At 35.7% G+C, this 16,934-nt stretch overlaps 1 long non-coding RNA gene across 1 annotated transcript; it reads right to left on the bottom strand.

The window, feature by feature from the left end:
* Positions 1-746: 746 nt before the first annotated feature.
* On the bottom strand, positions 747-3,038 carry LOC141664282 (uncharacterized). Its single transcript, XR_012551937.1, has 4 exons — positions 2,903-3,038; positions 2,540-2,787; positions 1,237-1,386; positions 747-1,109 (listed from the first exon to the last, which is right to left on the bottom strand). It is a non-coding gene; the product is annotated as an uncharacterized LOC141664282 (long non-coding RNA).
* Positions 3,039-16,934: the final 13,896 nt, after the last annotated feature.

A 16,934-nucleotide genomic window follows, 5' to 3' on the forward strand; every position in this document is an offset into this window, starting at 1 on the left:
TTTGAAGAGGTAACACCTCCAAATATTCTTTGCATTTTATGATGGTATCCACTTCTCACCGTATATGCTCCTTTTTTTATATTTCCAGCTCAAAAAATCCTCCTGGTCACTTTCAGCCACTTTACAAGTTTGACATCCTCAATCTCTTGATCCGTAAGGATTTCCTTTAGTGTCAGTTCGTTCCATTCAATTCCTTCATTATTAATCCATTCTTCTACTATACTATCACTACAAGAAAAACAGGTTGAGACAACAATTTTAAATTGTTGTCTAATACCGCTCAATACTGTTAAATATTGAGGTGCCATCTGATACGCGTATCAAACAACGGTACCTTCTGTGTCTGTCTTCATCCAGCACAATAGCAAGTGCATATAAAACTGTTGTTCGAAGGTTGGTATATACAACGGTTTTGTCAAAATGGATTGTTGTAAAATATTGTATTACTCGACCGTTTGTTAGATGCATACCCGGATCTGATATCTTTAACACAACAGTTTCTTTAAACAGAAGCGTTGTCCTTATTTCCTATAGTCAACAAATTCTAAAACATGACACGTTGTATGAAATTATTTACCACAATGGATTATACAATAGAATTAACAGATTACGCTTGTTTGAGTTTCTAACAAACAATAGTTTATGAAACTCAAATTGTTGTGAACTAGTTTGTCAAATTATATAATTTTAACAAATATTATTTTCATTCTATATAAATCAGTTGCGAATAAAAATTGTAAAATCAAAACCCAACCATTCAAATATGTACAATACAATAATACAAATTGCAAAGTTAAATACCAAATAGCAACTTCACCGATAATTAGCTAATACTAATTATATAGTGCTCTGTTTTATGGTCACATTCATAATCAAGATGAACAAATGCACGCTCCACTTCAGATAATTCTTCAATTTTGATATGCAATGACTCTTCGATCACATATGCTTCTTTCAATGGCAAATATTCTGGTAGTTCTATATCCACCTCCACGAAATAAAGAGCGCCAAAATTTTAGGCACGAACGGTGTCTACATATTTTATTTACGGACCATGCCTTAGCACTAAATATGTAAGTTACTGTAGAACTTCTGCTGGAGTTAATTGTCTAACCAGAGAAATCCCATATCATATATAGTCAAATGTTAGAACAAATCTTAATCGGAGAACCAAAACCAAATAACCAATGACACCTTTGCATTGTCGTGTTAGAGAATAAGATAGGTCTCATTTACCTGCATTTTCAAGTATAGTTCTGCCCCAATTTGAGATAGTGTAGAATGCTAGAATATGGCACCAATAGGGTCAATCTACCAGTAGAATTTATCACCAAGAACAGCAGTTATTAGACCACCCACATTTGTCACCACATCAAAGTAATGGTCCTGCAGATGAAAATTTTGAACTTTTACATGAAACGAGAAATAATTACAGGATGTTAACATAATAATGAAACATATTTCAGAAAAAAGAACATAACATGACTCTAATTTTATAGATATCTTAAACTTGAACAATCTTTCCCCGAATATAGCTCCCTGGGATTAGGGTTAACTTGTAAAAAAACAAAAAAAAACAAACAGAATTCAATAGAATGGTGATGATTAAAGAGTTGTGGTGCTTAGCAAAAAAATAAAAGAAAAATAAAATTAGATATATATGCCGAAAACTAACCACTCAATAATGACAGTACATTCTTTTGTGGGGTTTCTATAGAAGTATCAATGACAGGGATAGAATTAGCTTAATGAACAAAAACTTGTCGACCTAAAAATAGACAAGTTCTCCATAATAATGTAAGATTGAAAATTGTTGATCCTGCTACCATACCAACTCCAGTTAAGATATTTTTTTGAGCTCATTTTTCGCTGCTAAACAGCCCAGTTATTGCAAATAAGCCACAAAGTTGAAACATAGCAGAGTAACATTAGAGCGGCTTTTGTTGAAAAGACAGCAAGTTTTACCTTAAAAAATATCGTGGATTCTAAAATCTATTTGATGGTGAAAAATCAAAAATCAATAGGCTTTCCTCCTGTCAAGCATGCAATGAGATTCATAAAGAAAAATATGTCACCAGGTGAATCAGTGATCAAATATAGGTGACTAGTGTTGGCTGTTATGGCAGTTATTTTGACCCTAAAAGCTGGCATTCAGGTGAGTAATTCCCTAATCTTCAAATATCAATGTGGGATCACCAACTGTATTTCTTATTATGTTTATCTCTCTGCCCAAAAACTGGCTTCTAGACTTGGGATTTTTGCATACTAGAGCAGCCTTACATGTGCGATTTTCAAATGAAACAATTTCAAATTTATGAATGGAATAAGAGAATATATGAAAAACAAATATAATTCCAAGGATATATTCCATATACTACTTCCAGTTTACTACATGAGTTGTGCAGAGACATCTTGTCAAGGCCAAATGTTGTGTTGGTGGGGAGAATGAAATGGGATCGAATGAAATAACACATTACAATGCATTATAATGTCATATAAATAAATACACCAAATATAATTTGTGAATGAAAAATTATACTTGCTTTGGTTGACCGTTAAACAAATAGTTGTGACAATAATATGACGCATCCCTTTCCCATTGCCATTAAAAACAGTTGTTTCCATTTTCTGGAGAATAGAAGAGAAGTTAAACAAGTGTCACTAGCTTATCAATTAAATAAACACTTCACAAATTATAAATCATATAAAGGATAATATCCTTTCTGATTCATCCCATCCACCACTCTCAAACTCCTCGAAAAATACCCTTCAATCGCATTGGCATCCCTAGTAACATAGAGAGACAAAGAGAAGGAAAGTGAGAGAGAGAGAAAGAAAGATAGACGGAGATAGAGAAATAGAGAAAGAGACATAAAGGGATAGACATAGAAAGAATTCAAACCTAATTGAACCCCAAGTTAGTCTCCTTGACCCCTTAAAGTGAATCCAAACCTAGCTTGAACCCCTAGTTAGACAGAGAAACTAGTCAGAGAACCCTAATTCAGATGGAGAGGCGGGTGAGTGAATTTGGAGAGAGGAAGTGAGTAAATAATAAGCCCCAATTCAATTTTTCCGCTCACGTATATTTCATGTAACGCCTTAACAATTCACCAAGAAATGGGCTACAATTCGCGTTTTTGTTTTTGTTATGATCCAATTTTAAAATTATTACATATTATTTTAATTTTAAAACTTGTTTATTTTAAATTTATTTAAATATTCGAGTACATATAAATATAAATAATTTATTTATTTGGTGGTATCTTACTTTTACCATAACTGCCATCAATAATTTTATTAAAATTAATTATTTTTAAAATTAAAAAATTAAACAATTTTTATTTTATTTAAAAATTAAAAAATATGTTTATTATTAGTCTACATTAACAATTATGGCAGTGTAGTGTAACGTCTCTTGCAACTTGAGTAACATTTGTCCTAAAAATAAATATTCATTTAATATATTTTTTTATTTACTTTTAAAATACTAAAAAGTAAATATTTATTTAAACATTTGTTAAAGATCATTAGTTCCAAAATAAACTTCGTTAAATACTAATTTTTGATAGACAATGGTTTCACATGTTGGAAAGTGGGCCCCACATGTGGGTCCTGCATGGCATGACATGTAACATGACACGTGGCGGGGTCCCACTGGTGGGACCTACATGTGGGGCCCACATCATCTATAAAAACACACCTATTGCAATACCTTTAATTTTGTAAAAAAGAAATTTATGTGCATAATTAACACCCTATTGCAACATACTAATAGGCTATTGCAACACCTGAACTGTAAAAAATTGAAATATACTTTTCAAATACTTGATTTCCCATAAATTCAACGACATTCACAATGAATTCAATTCATCCAACCAGTCTTAACAACACATCGAACCATTACATTCTGTCCAACCAACAATTACAATCCATCACACCAAAACATAACTTAAGAAATACAAGTACTCTTTGCTAAGAACTAAACGTGCAAGATAACGCAACTTAAAGTACAATTTTGCAATTGCAACACTACATTTGCACAACCTGGTACATGTATTATTTTTTAAAAAAACACCTTCTCTACAAGACCTGCATTCTCAATGGTGACCACGTTTATATTGTGAAATATGCCAGCTGTCAGCATATCCTCTTGGGTTATCCAGTAGCTCAAACAGGCAAGTACGTTCCGGTGTGGCTGTGCCAATTTCCATGATTCAGCATCAGCAAATTCCTGTCATTAGAAATCAAATTCAAAAATAGTTCATACAAAAGAATGTAAAATTATATTTGCTACAATGCAATTTATCCCCTTTGCTACAAACCACATGATTTATAAGAACTGTAGAATTATAGTCTCCCTCATTGTTTCTTTTCTTTCAATTTTTTTTGTAAATTTTGGCCTTCATAAACTCTAAATTGATCAGCAAGTTATTAATTGGTAAATGTGCAGTAATAAAAAGTGAAGAATAGTACCCCTGAGTAATCCCTGAGTAATTTTAATAACTTGAGGACTTCCATAGACCTGGTACATATGCTCAGTGTAAAGCCTCTTCTAACACTTATTTATCTTCAAAATTTCTAATTTTCTTCTACAAATTTCTTCCTTTTGTTTAATAAAAACTTACACCTTTGAAACACTATAAATTGGAAAAGAATATAATGCCTACAAATAAATATATATTAATCTACTAGAAAATATGAGATTAAGCAAATATTAATCATATTTACACGAAACAAGACTGTAGGCATTGCTTAATTCAAAATATAATATGTAGAATTTAGTATCCTTTTAGTCCAAATGCATTGTTCCTATATTAGTTGTCAACTCTATTTCTTGGAAAATCATGTAAAAAAATTTATACAAAATATCAACACTGTTTGAGGAAGATGCAACTTAAATCACTTAAGAATAATTTACTTAGAAATCTAACCAAACTTCAAATCATGATCATGGATCCTAGCATAGTAGCAGACAAAACAGAAACAAGGATGATCCGTAAATGCGGGATGTATGTATGGACATAAGGGGGGTAGAAGGAAACCTTGCAAGCAGTCACAATTCTCAGCTTCTTTGCGAACAACATCGAGAACATATAAACCTAAGGTAATACATAAGACTTTGTGGAAAAGATGGTCATTTTGGAATATAAGACTTTATTTAAAGTGAATACTAGTACTATAAATTATACACTTCTCTTTCTCTGACCCAAATATTTACAGAAACCTAAATAAATACCCAGGTTTGAGCATCTAAACCTAAGGTAATACATAAAGCTGATCATGATTGATCAAATACTTTATGTTCATTATTCAGAAAAGATATAAGTATATTGGAGTATCTTGTAACTTCATCTTTTGAACTTATATCTAGTAAATGATTATCTTATGCATGCCAAAGATTTTCAAAAAAACGTTGAGACAAGGTTAGATATATGAGATCACCTTGCAACGATATTTTTATACAGTTATAAACTGGAACTCTGTGTATATTATACATGTCAGAGGATTTCAAAGATTGTGAAAAGTATATATGTATGTATATACTGAATATTTTGCGACTTGGTCGCGTTAAGATATCAACTTGGTTCATTTCTTCTTAACCAAGACTTTCTTGAGTACTATGAGAATGCTCATATATTGTAAATTATTATACATACTATTTCGGTGGGCTTGTCGCTCACCCTTGCTTTCTTCTTTCATCACACAACATCAGATAGACAAGATGAACAGGACCAAGCTCCCAATTCGCGAGCGGATAAGAAACGTTCCACAGTTTCCTATAGGCGTTGATGTCGCTGTAGCTGAGTAGGAACTACCAATAGGCTAGGCTTTCAAATTTTGATGTACCAGACTTATGTATCTTTATGAATTGTAATAATGGCAAAGAAATGTAAATTTATTCAGAAACCCTTTTAAGGTGTAATGTCATATAATTGTGGAATAAAATGACTCGTGTTATTTTTGGATATTCATCTCTGAGACTATAACTTGTGGTGTGTGTGTTTATTGTGGGGTTACAGTACGGAGTAGTTGATTGTTTATTAAGATTGGGTGTTATTAAGGGAAATGGAACTCGTGACAACCCGGATCCCCGAACCCGGATTTGGGGGTGTTACAGAAATGGTATCGGAGCTAAGCGTTATAAACCTCAGAGATGATATGACGTTAAAATAATAAGTTCACTAAGATAATAAGAACTCTTGCCAAGTTCATAGTCGGACTACCTAACGTAGTACTGACAGTTAAAACCCTTATGGGTACCCTTATAAATAATGTGATAGAAGCGTAGTTCGTTATCGTATATGGTAGCAGGACTCCGAACCCTGAAGTTGAGGAGCAACAACGCGATGATGTTTTATTACTTATTGGAGATCAGATTGTGGATCCGATAGAGCGTCCTAACGCGGGACCGGATGATGTTAATATTGAGGATGTAGCGGTTGATGATGTTGTCCCAGAAGGGATTGTTGTTGAGAAGGATCTCGTGGAGGATCCCAACAAGACTGAAGAGATGGTCGCTGAGGAATTGATAACCATGGTTAGAGCGACTACCAGAGGTAGGATTGGCCGGTCACTACCGGAGGTTCGTTCAAGTTTGTAAAGATAGTAGCCCCTTTAACGCGGCTTACTCGTAAGACTGAGAAGTTCGAATGGACAGAGAAATGTGAGAACAACTTTTAAGAACTGAAGCAAAGGTTTGTGACGACCCCTATGATGGCGTTGCCGGATGGAAAATGAGATTTTGTGATGTGTAGTGACGCTTCGCATAAGGAATTAGGGTGCTTCTTATACAGCACAACAAGGTAATTGCGTACGCGTCAAGACAATTAAGGGAATATAAAATTCGATATCCCCACCCATGAGCTTGGGCTCGTGGCAATAGTTTTTCCCTAAAGATTGGAGGCACTACTTGTATGGAGAGAAGTGCAAGATTTACACAAACCATAGGAGCTCTAGTACATTTTTACGTAGAAAGAGCTCAACATACGCCAGAGGAGGCGGTTAGAGCTAATCAAGAATTATGATTGGGAGATTCTTTATCATTCGGGGAAATCCAATGTGATGGCTGATGCCCTTAGTAAAAAGGAGAGACTCAAGATGATAATGTCTTCGGGAAAGTTTATAAGAGATTTTGAGAAAATTGAAATAGAAGTGAAGGTAACTGGAGCCGGTACCGAAAAGCTGTTTGAGATTGCAATACAGCCCGAATTATTGGAAAAGAACATATTGTGCCAAAAAAAGTGATGAATGAAGGCAGAGAGCCAACAAATAGATAAGAGATTAATACCGAGAAAGATGATAAAGGAATAATGAGGTATTCCTACATAATTTGGGTTCCAAATGTTCAAGAGCTTAAAGATGAGATCTTAGATGAAAGCTAGTTTGAGGAATAAGATTTAGAGCAAACCCTGAACGTGATAGTCAGGGAGGTCGCCATCAAGATAGAAGGAACCCATAACATAATGAAGTGGAAAATGAGGATTTAAAACATGTAGGATGACCCCGATTATGGGGAGGAGGAGGGAACGTTCAGATTAAGGAAACAGAAGTCGAGTAAGGAAAGGAGACCCGAGACGGTACTCCTATACAACAATTTATGGACCTTTCTAGACAGAACTTAGACTATTATCCCCAACCACCACCCTGAGGAAACAATGTGGTGAGAAATTCTTTTAGGACCTTTAAGTCGCTAAGCTCTCAGAGTTCCAAGGAACAAGCTGACCCAGTCGAGGCAAGAGCCTGGCTAAAGGAAATATAGGAATCATTTGAGATTCTAAATGATCGACGAATCACAAAAGACTGTTTTTGTCACTTACCCTCCTAAGAGAGAGGCCACCCGCTGGTGAAAGGCCAAGGAAGGCACGGAGCAAGAGATTATAATAAACTGATTTAAGTTCAGTCAATTGTTTTCAAGAAAGTACTTTCTAAGGTTATGGAGATAGTGTAAAAGCTTTAGAGCCAGAACAAAGGCAGACGAGTATGATGAATTATGAATCTAAGATTGTAAAAGTTGTCAAGATTTGTTCTGAGGACTAGAATCCCAGAACGACGTGATGCTTGAAGTCAATGATTAGTGGGTTCGTGAAATGATTGCAAGAGAGAGGTAGATAAAAAGAAACTGAATTGGAAAGGAATATAAAGGCAATAGAGTTGGAGGAATGAGAAGGGAGTTAGATATGAAGAAACCCTAAAGACTCGTAGCAATAGAAATAGAAAAGTATGTAATCGTCAGGATGAGAGTGATTCACCATGAGTTAAAGCTGATGGATGAAGGCATGAAAGATACATATATTTTATCCCCTTTAAGTTGGGAGGATTCGAGGAAACCTTGAGATAGTCCGAAGGATAAACAAGGAGACGCGGATAGACTGATGAGACAAGAAAGTAAGAAATTAGGAAAATTGGATGAAGGAAGTGACCTTCAAGAAAGTGAAGTGTAAGACCGGGGGCATGATACCCAGAAAGGGAGACGCTATGTATGAAAGATATCCCAACATTGAGATGACTGTTGAGATAAACAACAAAAATAAATGAGGATTTAGTACAAAGAAGTTCACGTTGAACACGACCAATATCTTCCAGAACATCCCTGTTATCATTACCAAATCAGGCAAGAAAAGTGGATAACCGTTGTTATCGTTTGGAGGCCATATGGATTGACCTCATTTTAGATAAGGATATTATTATGAAATTAGGCATAGACTATCGAGGTGAGAATGATTGAATAAGATAATCTATCAAGGATATATGACTGGATTTATCCATGGAAGAGTGTAAGTATCTTTTAAAGGTGAAATTAAGGATAAAACCCCGATAACTTGAGATGAACCCTAGGGGAATGTAAGGTTGGCATTTCAGCCTTAGTAGGGACATTATGAGTTGGGTAGTACGGAATGAAGGACTAAGGCAACAACAACCGTTAAAGATCAGTGGAGAAAGTTTTCAGAACTATATAGACAATGATTTTGGTATTGGTAAATGGTATCTTGATATGCCCTGTACCTAGGGTGTACCTGATGAAGAATTTAAGGATAACCTTAGAGGTTTTACAAGAAGAAAAGTAGTATTCAAAGTTCTCAAGCATAGAAATTTTGATAAACGAAATATGACATAATTATAATAATGACAGGTGGGGCACGTATTGAACCATAAGAAATTATAGATCGATCCAATGAGGGTCGAGATTGGTGAAAACAAGTAGGACCCAAGATAAGAGATGTCCTAAGTATGATCGAGAGTCAGTCGTGGCAATGTTCACATCTAAAGACTAAGGCAATGACTTATGGAAAAATGGTGATTTTTTTTCTCACCAGGGCTTAAGAAAAGCATTTTCACATAAGTAGTGATTGAAATGAGGTAGAAAATTTAGTTGGAGGTGGTTAAAATGACATTGATTGTAAGGAAATTTTACTATCAGGAAAGGTCAAAGAGGTGGCCGACACTTTAAGTATAAGAGGACAATTATAAGCACACGTGCCAGAGGAATACAGTGATGATGGTTAAAGCCGTGAAGGTTGTATTATGGTTTGAAAGATTGACATTTCTTCTGATGATTGTATGATACTCAACCATAATAGTAGTTTGGTAAAGATTTAATTCATGTTAGCACTGTGAGCGGGCTATCTATTTTAGAAGGTCCTATCTTGAGATAAGCCAGGACCATGTTACGAGAGGACTAAATGAACCTTTTAGCTTCATGTTTCCTAATAAAGACATATGGTTAATAATGGTATTAACCTGCTATCGTTTCTTTCATTGAAACTCTTCTGAAATTTTATCTACTTCATGTCATATATGCGTCAAGTTCAGGAGTGTTCTTCATGAATCATGAGCGGTGATCATGTTACCTCCTTAGAAGAATTCGAAACAATAGGTATGGACTCCATATGGTTAGCTATTAAGATTCCAAGGAAAACGAATGACTACCGTAGGTCCGTGGTGGACTATAATAATGCATCAACGATTCTTTGAATAATGAGCCGATTACAACCGCGAGAGTTGTATGGTAATGGATGTTGAGATTAAGTACCACTAATCGGGTCGTGGTGATGTATAAGTTATCATTGATAGACTAATTAAGTCAATTATCTACCTATTGAATATTTATTTCTTCTTATCAATAGAGAGTCGTATTACTATACGAGGAAGGTTGCGGTGCAAGCATAAAATTCTAGTAACGAGGAGGTCTAGAATGAAATCCTAGATTCGATTTTCGCTGTCGAGGGAGTTTTAACGGTGATTGTTTATAAGCTCGAGCAAGAGCATGGGTTCATAGAATGATGGACGGAATAGTAAATATTCATGCATGTGAATTGCGATGCTATAATACTTGATGTTGAGATATATACATATATATGTTTTGTTCTCTTGTGACAAACCTCTATAGTGTAGAGGTAGATTCCAAGCCAGATCTTTTGTGTCAGTATTTTTTTATATACAATTCTCTTCAATTCGTTCTTTTCTTTTCATTTTGTATAAGCTGAGAAGAATAACCCTTCCAGAAGGGGAGGTATTGCCGAATGACTATCAATCTGTGTGATAGAAGCCTAGTAGGATACCAAATGTTGTTTAATTGCTTGTCAATTACTAAAGGCTGGCCACCTTCTGTACTAACTATACAATAGAACAAGTGTTCATGATCATAGTGATCTCTCAATAAATTCTTTTACTTCTACACGAAGGACCAAGCTTTCGAAGATGGAGGCAGCTAGAGATGAAGTGGTACCAAGTATGGTGGTATTCGGAATGGAAACGCATTCGTGATACTAAGGTTGACGCATTTATTAAAAAGTTATAAAACTCTAGCGAGTAAAGGTATATCTAAAATAGTATTCTATACGGAAGATAGTAACGCTTACGAACCAGAAAAGAAGGAGTATTGAGAAGCAAAAGCTATAACGCTAGAAGCTATGATTAGAGTCTGTGTGATAGACTTTAAAGAATTTAGAATGATCACTTAGCACATATCGAGTTTTCTTACAATGATAGATGGTATGTCAATATCGAGATGTCGCCTTATGAGATCCTTGAGGGAAGACAATGTCGATCTCCCTTATGTTAGGATGAAGTTGTAGAGCGCAAGATGCTCGGACCCGCAGTAGTCCAAGGGACTAGGGATATAATAGATCTAATCAGAAAACGGCTGGTAGTAGCCCAAGATGGACATGAGAAGTATGTTGAATTGACACGAAAGGACAAGGAATAGGAAGTAGAGGACCTAGTGCTGTTATAGGTATTCCCTTGGAAAAGATGGATGTGGTTCGGAAAGAAAGGAAAGCTAAGCCCACGAAGTGTTGGACCCTTGGAGATATTAAGACGTATTGGGAAGTTAGCATATGAGCTAGCCCTACCCCCGAACCTGTAGCAAGTTCATAACGTGTTCCACGTATCAATGTTAAGGAAGTGTAATTCGGATGCCAGACAAATAGGGGCATATGAGCGCATAGACATGCAACCAGACGTAACCTATATGGAGCAACCAGGAAGGGTTATAGATTGAAAAGGAACAAGTGCTTAGGAGAAGGGTTATCAAACTAGTCAGAGTTTGATGGTAGAACCACAATGTAGGAAAATTTACTTGAGAGTTAGAAAGTGCAATGCTAAGAGAGCATCCCTATTCATTTTCTATCCGATTCCGGGACGGAATCCTTTTAAAGAGGGGAGACTGTAATAACCCCAATTTTTGGAATTTTTGAAACACGGATGAATAGTAACTTTTGCTGATGATGCTGATTAAGGAAAATTATCAGACCACGCTATATAGGAGTACTGTTATGGAAATTTGAAGATCGTATTAGTATTCCATAAGGTAAATAAGTGTATGTAAAGATCGTTAGAATCCAAATTCGAACCCTTTGATTTTTCCCAAAAATCCACCAGATACCGAAAGAATTGAGTATAAGGGAACATGATTAAAAGGATTTAATTCAAGGATTATAAGAGAGAATCATAAAAGGAATATAAAATATTGAGAAAGGTTTAGGGGAACCCAAGTAATAAGATCCCGGGTATGATCCCTCAAACGATAAATGAGAACGGAAGTTAAGTGAACCGTATAACAGATCAGCGGTCATTAGCCAAGTAATTAGGGGTTAATCAAAGAGGTTAATGGACGATGATGTCATCACACCAACAAGAGGAAGACAAGTGTAACAAGATGACATAAGCAGATGACATAAGCATGACCAAAAAGGGAAGGAAGTGTTGGTTGATTATAAACCACACAAAATTTACCATGGTTAAAAGGTTAATTAATCAAAACAAAAACAAAACAATCAATCCAAGACAAAACAAATCACAAAACACAAATTAGAAGTTGACTTTTGCTTTCCAAGAACAAAAGTCTCGGCCTAAACCAGAGCAGCAACTTCAAACTACCATATCTCCTTCAATACTCAGTCAAATAGTATGTTCTATAGCTCTTTGGAAAGGTATTGATATGGCCTACAACTCTTGTTCACAAGTCTCGTCCAAATAAGCATGGTAAGACCCTCGTTTTTACAGTTCTTTCAATCTGACTTTTAGAAACTTCAAAACCTAACTTTGTGTTCTTGATTTCTTTGGAAAGATCAAGCTTGTAGGAGGTTAGATTAAGGCTACCTAAGGCTTCCTAGAAACTTAACACCTACCAAGGAAGGTATCAACTTCAAACTCTAGCTTTGATTTTATGATTCCATTAAGTTTTATTGAAGCATTATTAGTATTAAGGCTTGATCTTTGATTATAAGTAGTTTTGGTGGATTTGTATTGGTTTTGAATATTGGGTCTTTGATTGGTTGGATAAATTGGTAAAATTTGGAGTTGGGGACTGAGTTTGTAGTATGATGGTTGAATATTGTTGTATTGGTGGTTGTGAGTGAATTGATGATAATTTAGAGTATTAATTAAATTGGAAATCGCGTAAACATAAACGTCATAATGCCTGATTTTCCTAAACCGTTCTGTTCTTAGATTTAGGACCCGTGAACTCACTGAAAGATTCTAATCTTTGCCATTTTTAGATAGTTCATATTACGAGCTTCGTTTTGATATGTGGTTCGCTTGAATCCAATGTACGGTTTAGGAGAAACGACCGGTTTAAGTAACGGCGTTTCGCGAACGAACCATTACCCCTCGCCTTACTTTGAAACCTTGGTTAAGGCCCTTAAATGACTAATTGGAGTATGAAACAATTATGTAAAGTGGACTAGGCAGTTGGTAGGGTATTTGCGAAATCATTGCCTTAAAATTCGTAATGGTTAATTTATTAAAAATGGTGGAGCCGAGGGTACTCGAACGACTTATGTGATTTGTTAAGCGTAGAAATGACCATAAGCAAACGTTAGGGTTCAATTGGTTAAATTCTAGTTCCTTAAGTGAACGTGGTTTAATTCCGGCTTATGTTGTTGTTCATAGGTTACCGGACCCACTCTAAGCTTAAGTCTACCCCGGAGCACTCAGGCAAGTTTTCTACCCGTTATACTGTTGTTGTGATGTAAATATATTTATATGCATTATCTTGTGATAAGTGCATGATTGTTATTAGCAAATCTTGTGATATATTGGAGTATGTGATATGGTATATATGCATGTCTGTTTCGTAATCTTGATATCTAATTGTTGATTCAAATGCTTATAAGTTGCATAATACCTATGCTAGAGATAAGCAGTAGTTGCGTATACCCTTAGTATAGTGGACCCAAAGGTGAACATTTTTCTAAACCGGGAGTCGATGTTCCCGAGTATAATATATATTTATATATATATTTTTATATATATATGAATAGTTTTCAAAACCATTAATCGAATAAGGTTTATTCGATAACTTTATTTTAATTAATGAATATTAGTTTAAATATTCATTCGAGGACTTATGACTCCGTTTATTTTATTTAATGAATATTATATTGAATATTCATTCGAGGACTTATGACTCCGCTTATCTTATTAAATAATATTCTTTATTTTATTAAAGAATAATGTTTCGATAATCAAACTTATTTTTAATTATTTAAATAAAGATCGTATATCTTTGGTTATTTATTATTCATTTCAAGTATAAGTTTTAAAACTTCTACTTCAATTATTTTTAAAAGGATTATCCTTTTGGGAATATTATTTAAATAATAATATTCAGATATTTTCTAATATATCGGGACTGATTTATTTCATTAAATCAGCTTTACTCCAAACATTCTTAAAAATGTTTTCGAGTCTTCAAAATGATTTTTAAAAGTTAGAGCGGATCCCAAAACTCATTTTTATATTTAAGATCTTCCTTTTGAAGATGATTTAAATACTCGCTCAAAACCTGAGGGATCCGGCTCAGTGTTGTATTTTACATACGCAACGAGGTTGCTGTTTTGAGAAAACATCTTGATTACTTGCCCATCGTTCGGGAAGTAAGTTCATCTATTTGAGTCGGCATAAGCAACATGGGCTCAGCGGGCGTCCATGAAAGTGTAAGTGGCTCAGTGGGAGTCCATCAAATGCGTAAGTGGCTGAGTGGCAGTCCAGCATAAGGTCCTACTGCGGCCAGGGTGATGACCAGTGGGGAATTCGTCAATCTACTAGTAGAAAAGGTTACTTATTGGTATCTTTGCCTGATCAGCAAGATATCTGGTTTATGCCATGGTTTTCTCCTTTTCAAAATTCATTGGATATTCCAATTCTGTTTATAATTTTCATAACAGAGGTTTTCAAGGAGTGTATGAAATGTATATATATATAGGTGTATATATATATCGGGATTTAATGAAGTATCTCGTAACTTCATTTCTTTCAAATGATATTTCAAAGATTGAATCTATTCAAGTCTTATCTCGTAGTCTCATCAGTGTGATGAACTTTTGAAACTAATTATAACTTGAACGGTGGTAGTTCAAGTAGTATTCGGAAAAGATATAAGTATATTGGAGTATCTTGTAACTTCATCTTTTGAACTTATATCTAGTAAATGATTATCTTATACATGTCAAAGATTTTCAGAAAAACGTTGAGACAAGGTTAGATATATGAGATCACCTTGCAATGATATTTTTATACAGTTATAAACTGGAACTCTGTGTATATTATACATGTCAGAGGATTTCAAAGATTGTGAAAAGTATATATGTATGTATATACTGAATATTTTGCGACTTGGTCGCGTTAAGATATCAATTTGGTTCATTTCTTCTTAACCAAGACTTTCTTGAGTACTATGAGAATGCTCATATATTGTAAATTATTATACATACTATTTCGGTGGGCTTGTTGCTCACCCTTGCTTTCTTCTTTCATCACACAACATCAGATAGACAAGATGAACAGGACCAAGCTCCCAATTCGCGAGCGGATAGGAAACGTTCCGCAGTTTCCTATAGGCGTTGATGTCGCTGTAGCTGAGGTAGGAACTACCAATAGGCTAGGCTTTCAACTTTTGATGTACCAGACTTATGTATCTTTGTGAATTGTAATAATGGCAAAGAAATGTAAATTTATTCAGAAACCCTTTTAAGGTGTAATGGCATATAATTGTGGAATAAAATGACTCGTGTTATTTTTGGATATTCATCTCTGAGACTATAACTTGTAGTGTGTGTGTTTATTGTGCGGTCACAGTATGGAGTAGTTGATTGTTTATTAAGATTGGGTGTTATTAAGGGAAATGGAACTCGTGACAACCCGGATCCCCGACCCCGAATTTGGGGGTGTTACAGAAATGGTATCAGAGCTAAGCGTTATAAACCTCAGAGATGATATGACATTAAAATAATAAGTTCACTAAGATAATAAGAACTCTTACCAAGTTCATAGTCGGACTACCTAACGTAGTACTGACAGTTAAAACCCTTATGGGTACCCTTATAAATAACGTGATAGAAGCGTAGTTCGTTATCGTATATGGTAGCGGGACTCTGAACCCTGAGGTTGAGGAGCAACAACGCGATGATGTTTTATTACTTATTGGAGATCAGATTCTGGATCCGATAGAGCGTCCTAACGCGGGACCGGATGATGTTAATATTGAGGATGTAGCGGTTGAGGATGTTGTCCCAGAAGGGATTATTGCTGAGAAGGATCTCGTGGGGGATCCTAACAAGACTGAAGAGATGGTCGCTGAGGAATTGATAACCATGGTTAGAGCGACTACCAGAGGTAGGATTGGCCGGTCACTTCCGGAGGTTCGTTCAAGTTTGTAAAGATAGTAGCCCCTTTAACGCGGCTTACTCGTAAGACTGAGAAGTTCGAATGGACAGAGAAATGAGAGAACAACTTTTAAGAACTGAAGCAAAGGTTGGTGACGGCCCCTATGATGGCGTTGCCGGATGGAAAAGGAGATTTTGTGATGTGTAGTGACGCTTCGCATAAGGAATTAGGGTGCTTCTTATACAGCACAACAAGATAATCGCGTACGCGTCAAGACAATTAAGGGAATATAAAATTCGATATCCCCACCCATAAGCTTGGGCTCATGGCAATAGTTTTTCCCTAAAGATTGGAGGCACTACTTGTATGGAGAGAAGTGCAAGATTTACACAAATCATATGAGTTCTAGGTATGAGATAAGTGTTATACAAGATTCAAGACGGCGTGGCCTCCTGGATCCCTAACCCCGGACTTTGGGGTGCCACAGAAATGGTATCAGAGCCTTAGGTTATCAAATCTTGGAAATGATAGGATGTAAAATACTTAGACATAAGAATAATATTAATCAATTAGAGCTCAAGTCGAGTTCGTCGTCGGGCTACATGGGTAGTATTTACAATTTTACCCTCAAGGGAATTCCGACTCTAAGTTAGTAACACCTTGCCTATTGTGTCAGGTGCCAGTGGAGCCTATGGGGAGGTTGACCCCGTTGATGATGTTATGGCCCCTAAGCGTGACCCTAATCCCGAGACGGAGGACCCACCCATTGATGACTCAGATGATGACCCTACTGAGGATCCCCCGGAGGAGGATAATATTTTCCC

The sequence above is a fragment of the Apium graveolens genome, chromosome 6 (genome assembly GCF_009905375.1).
Source record: "Apium graveolens cultivar Ventura chromosome 6, ASM990537v1, whole genome shotgun sequence".
NCBI lineage: Eukaryota > Viridiplantae > Streptophyta > Magnoliopsida > Apiales > Apiaceae > Apium > Apium graveolens.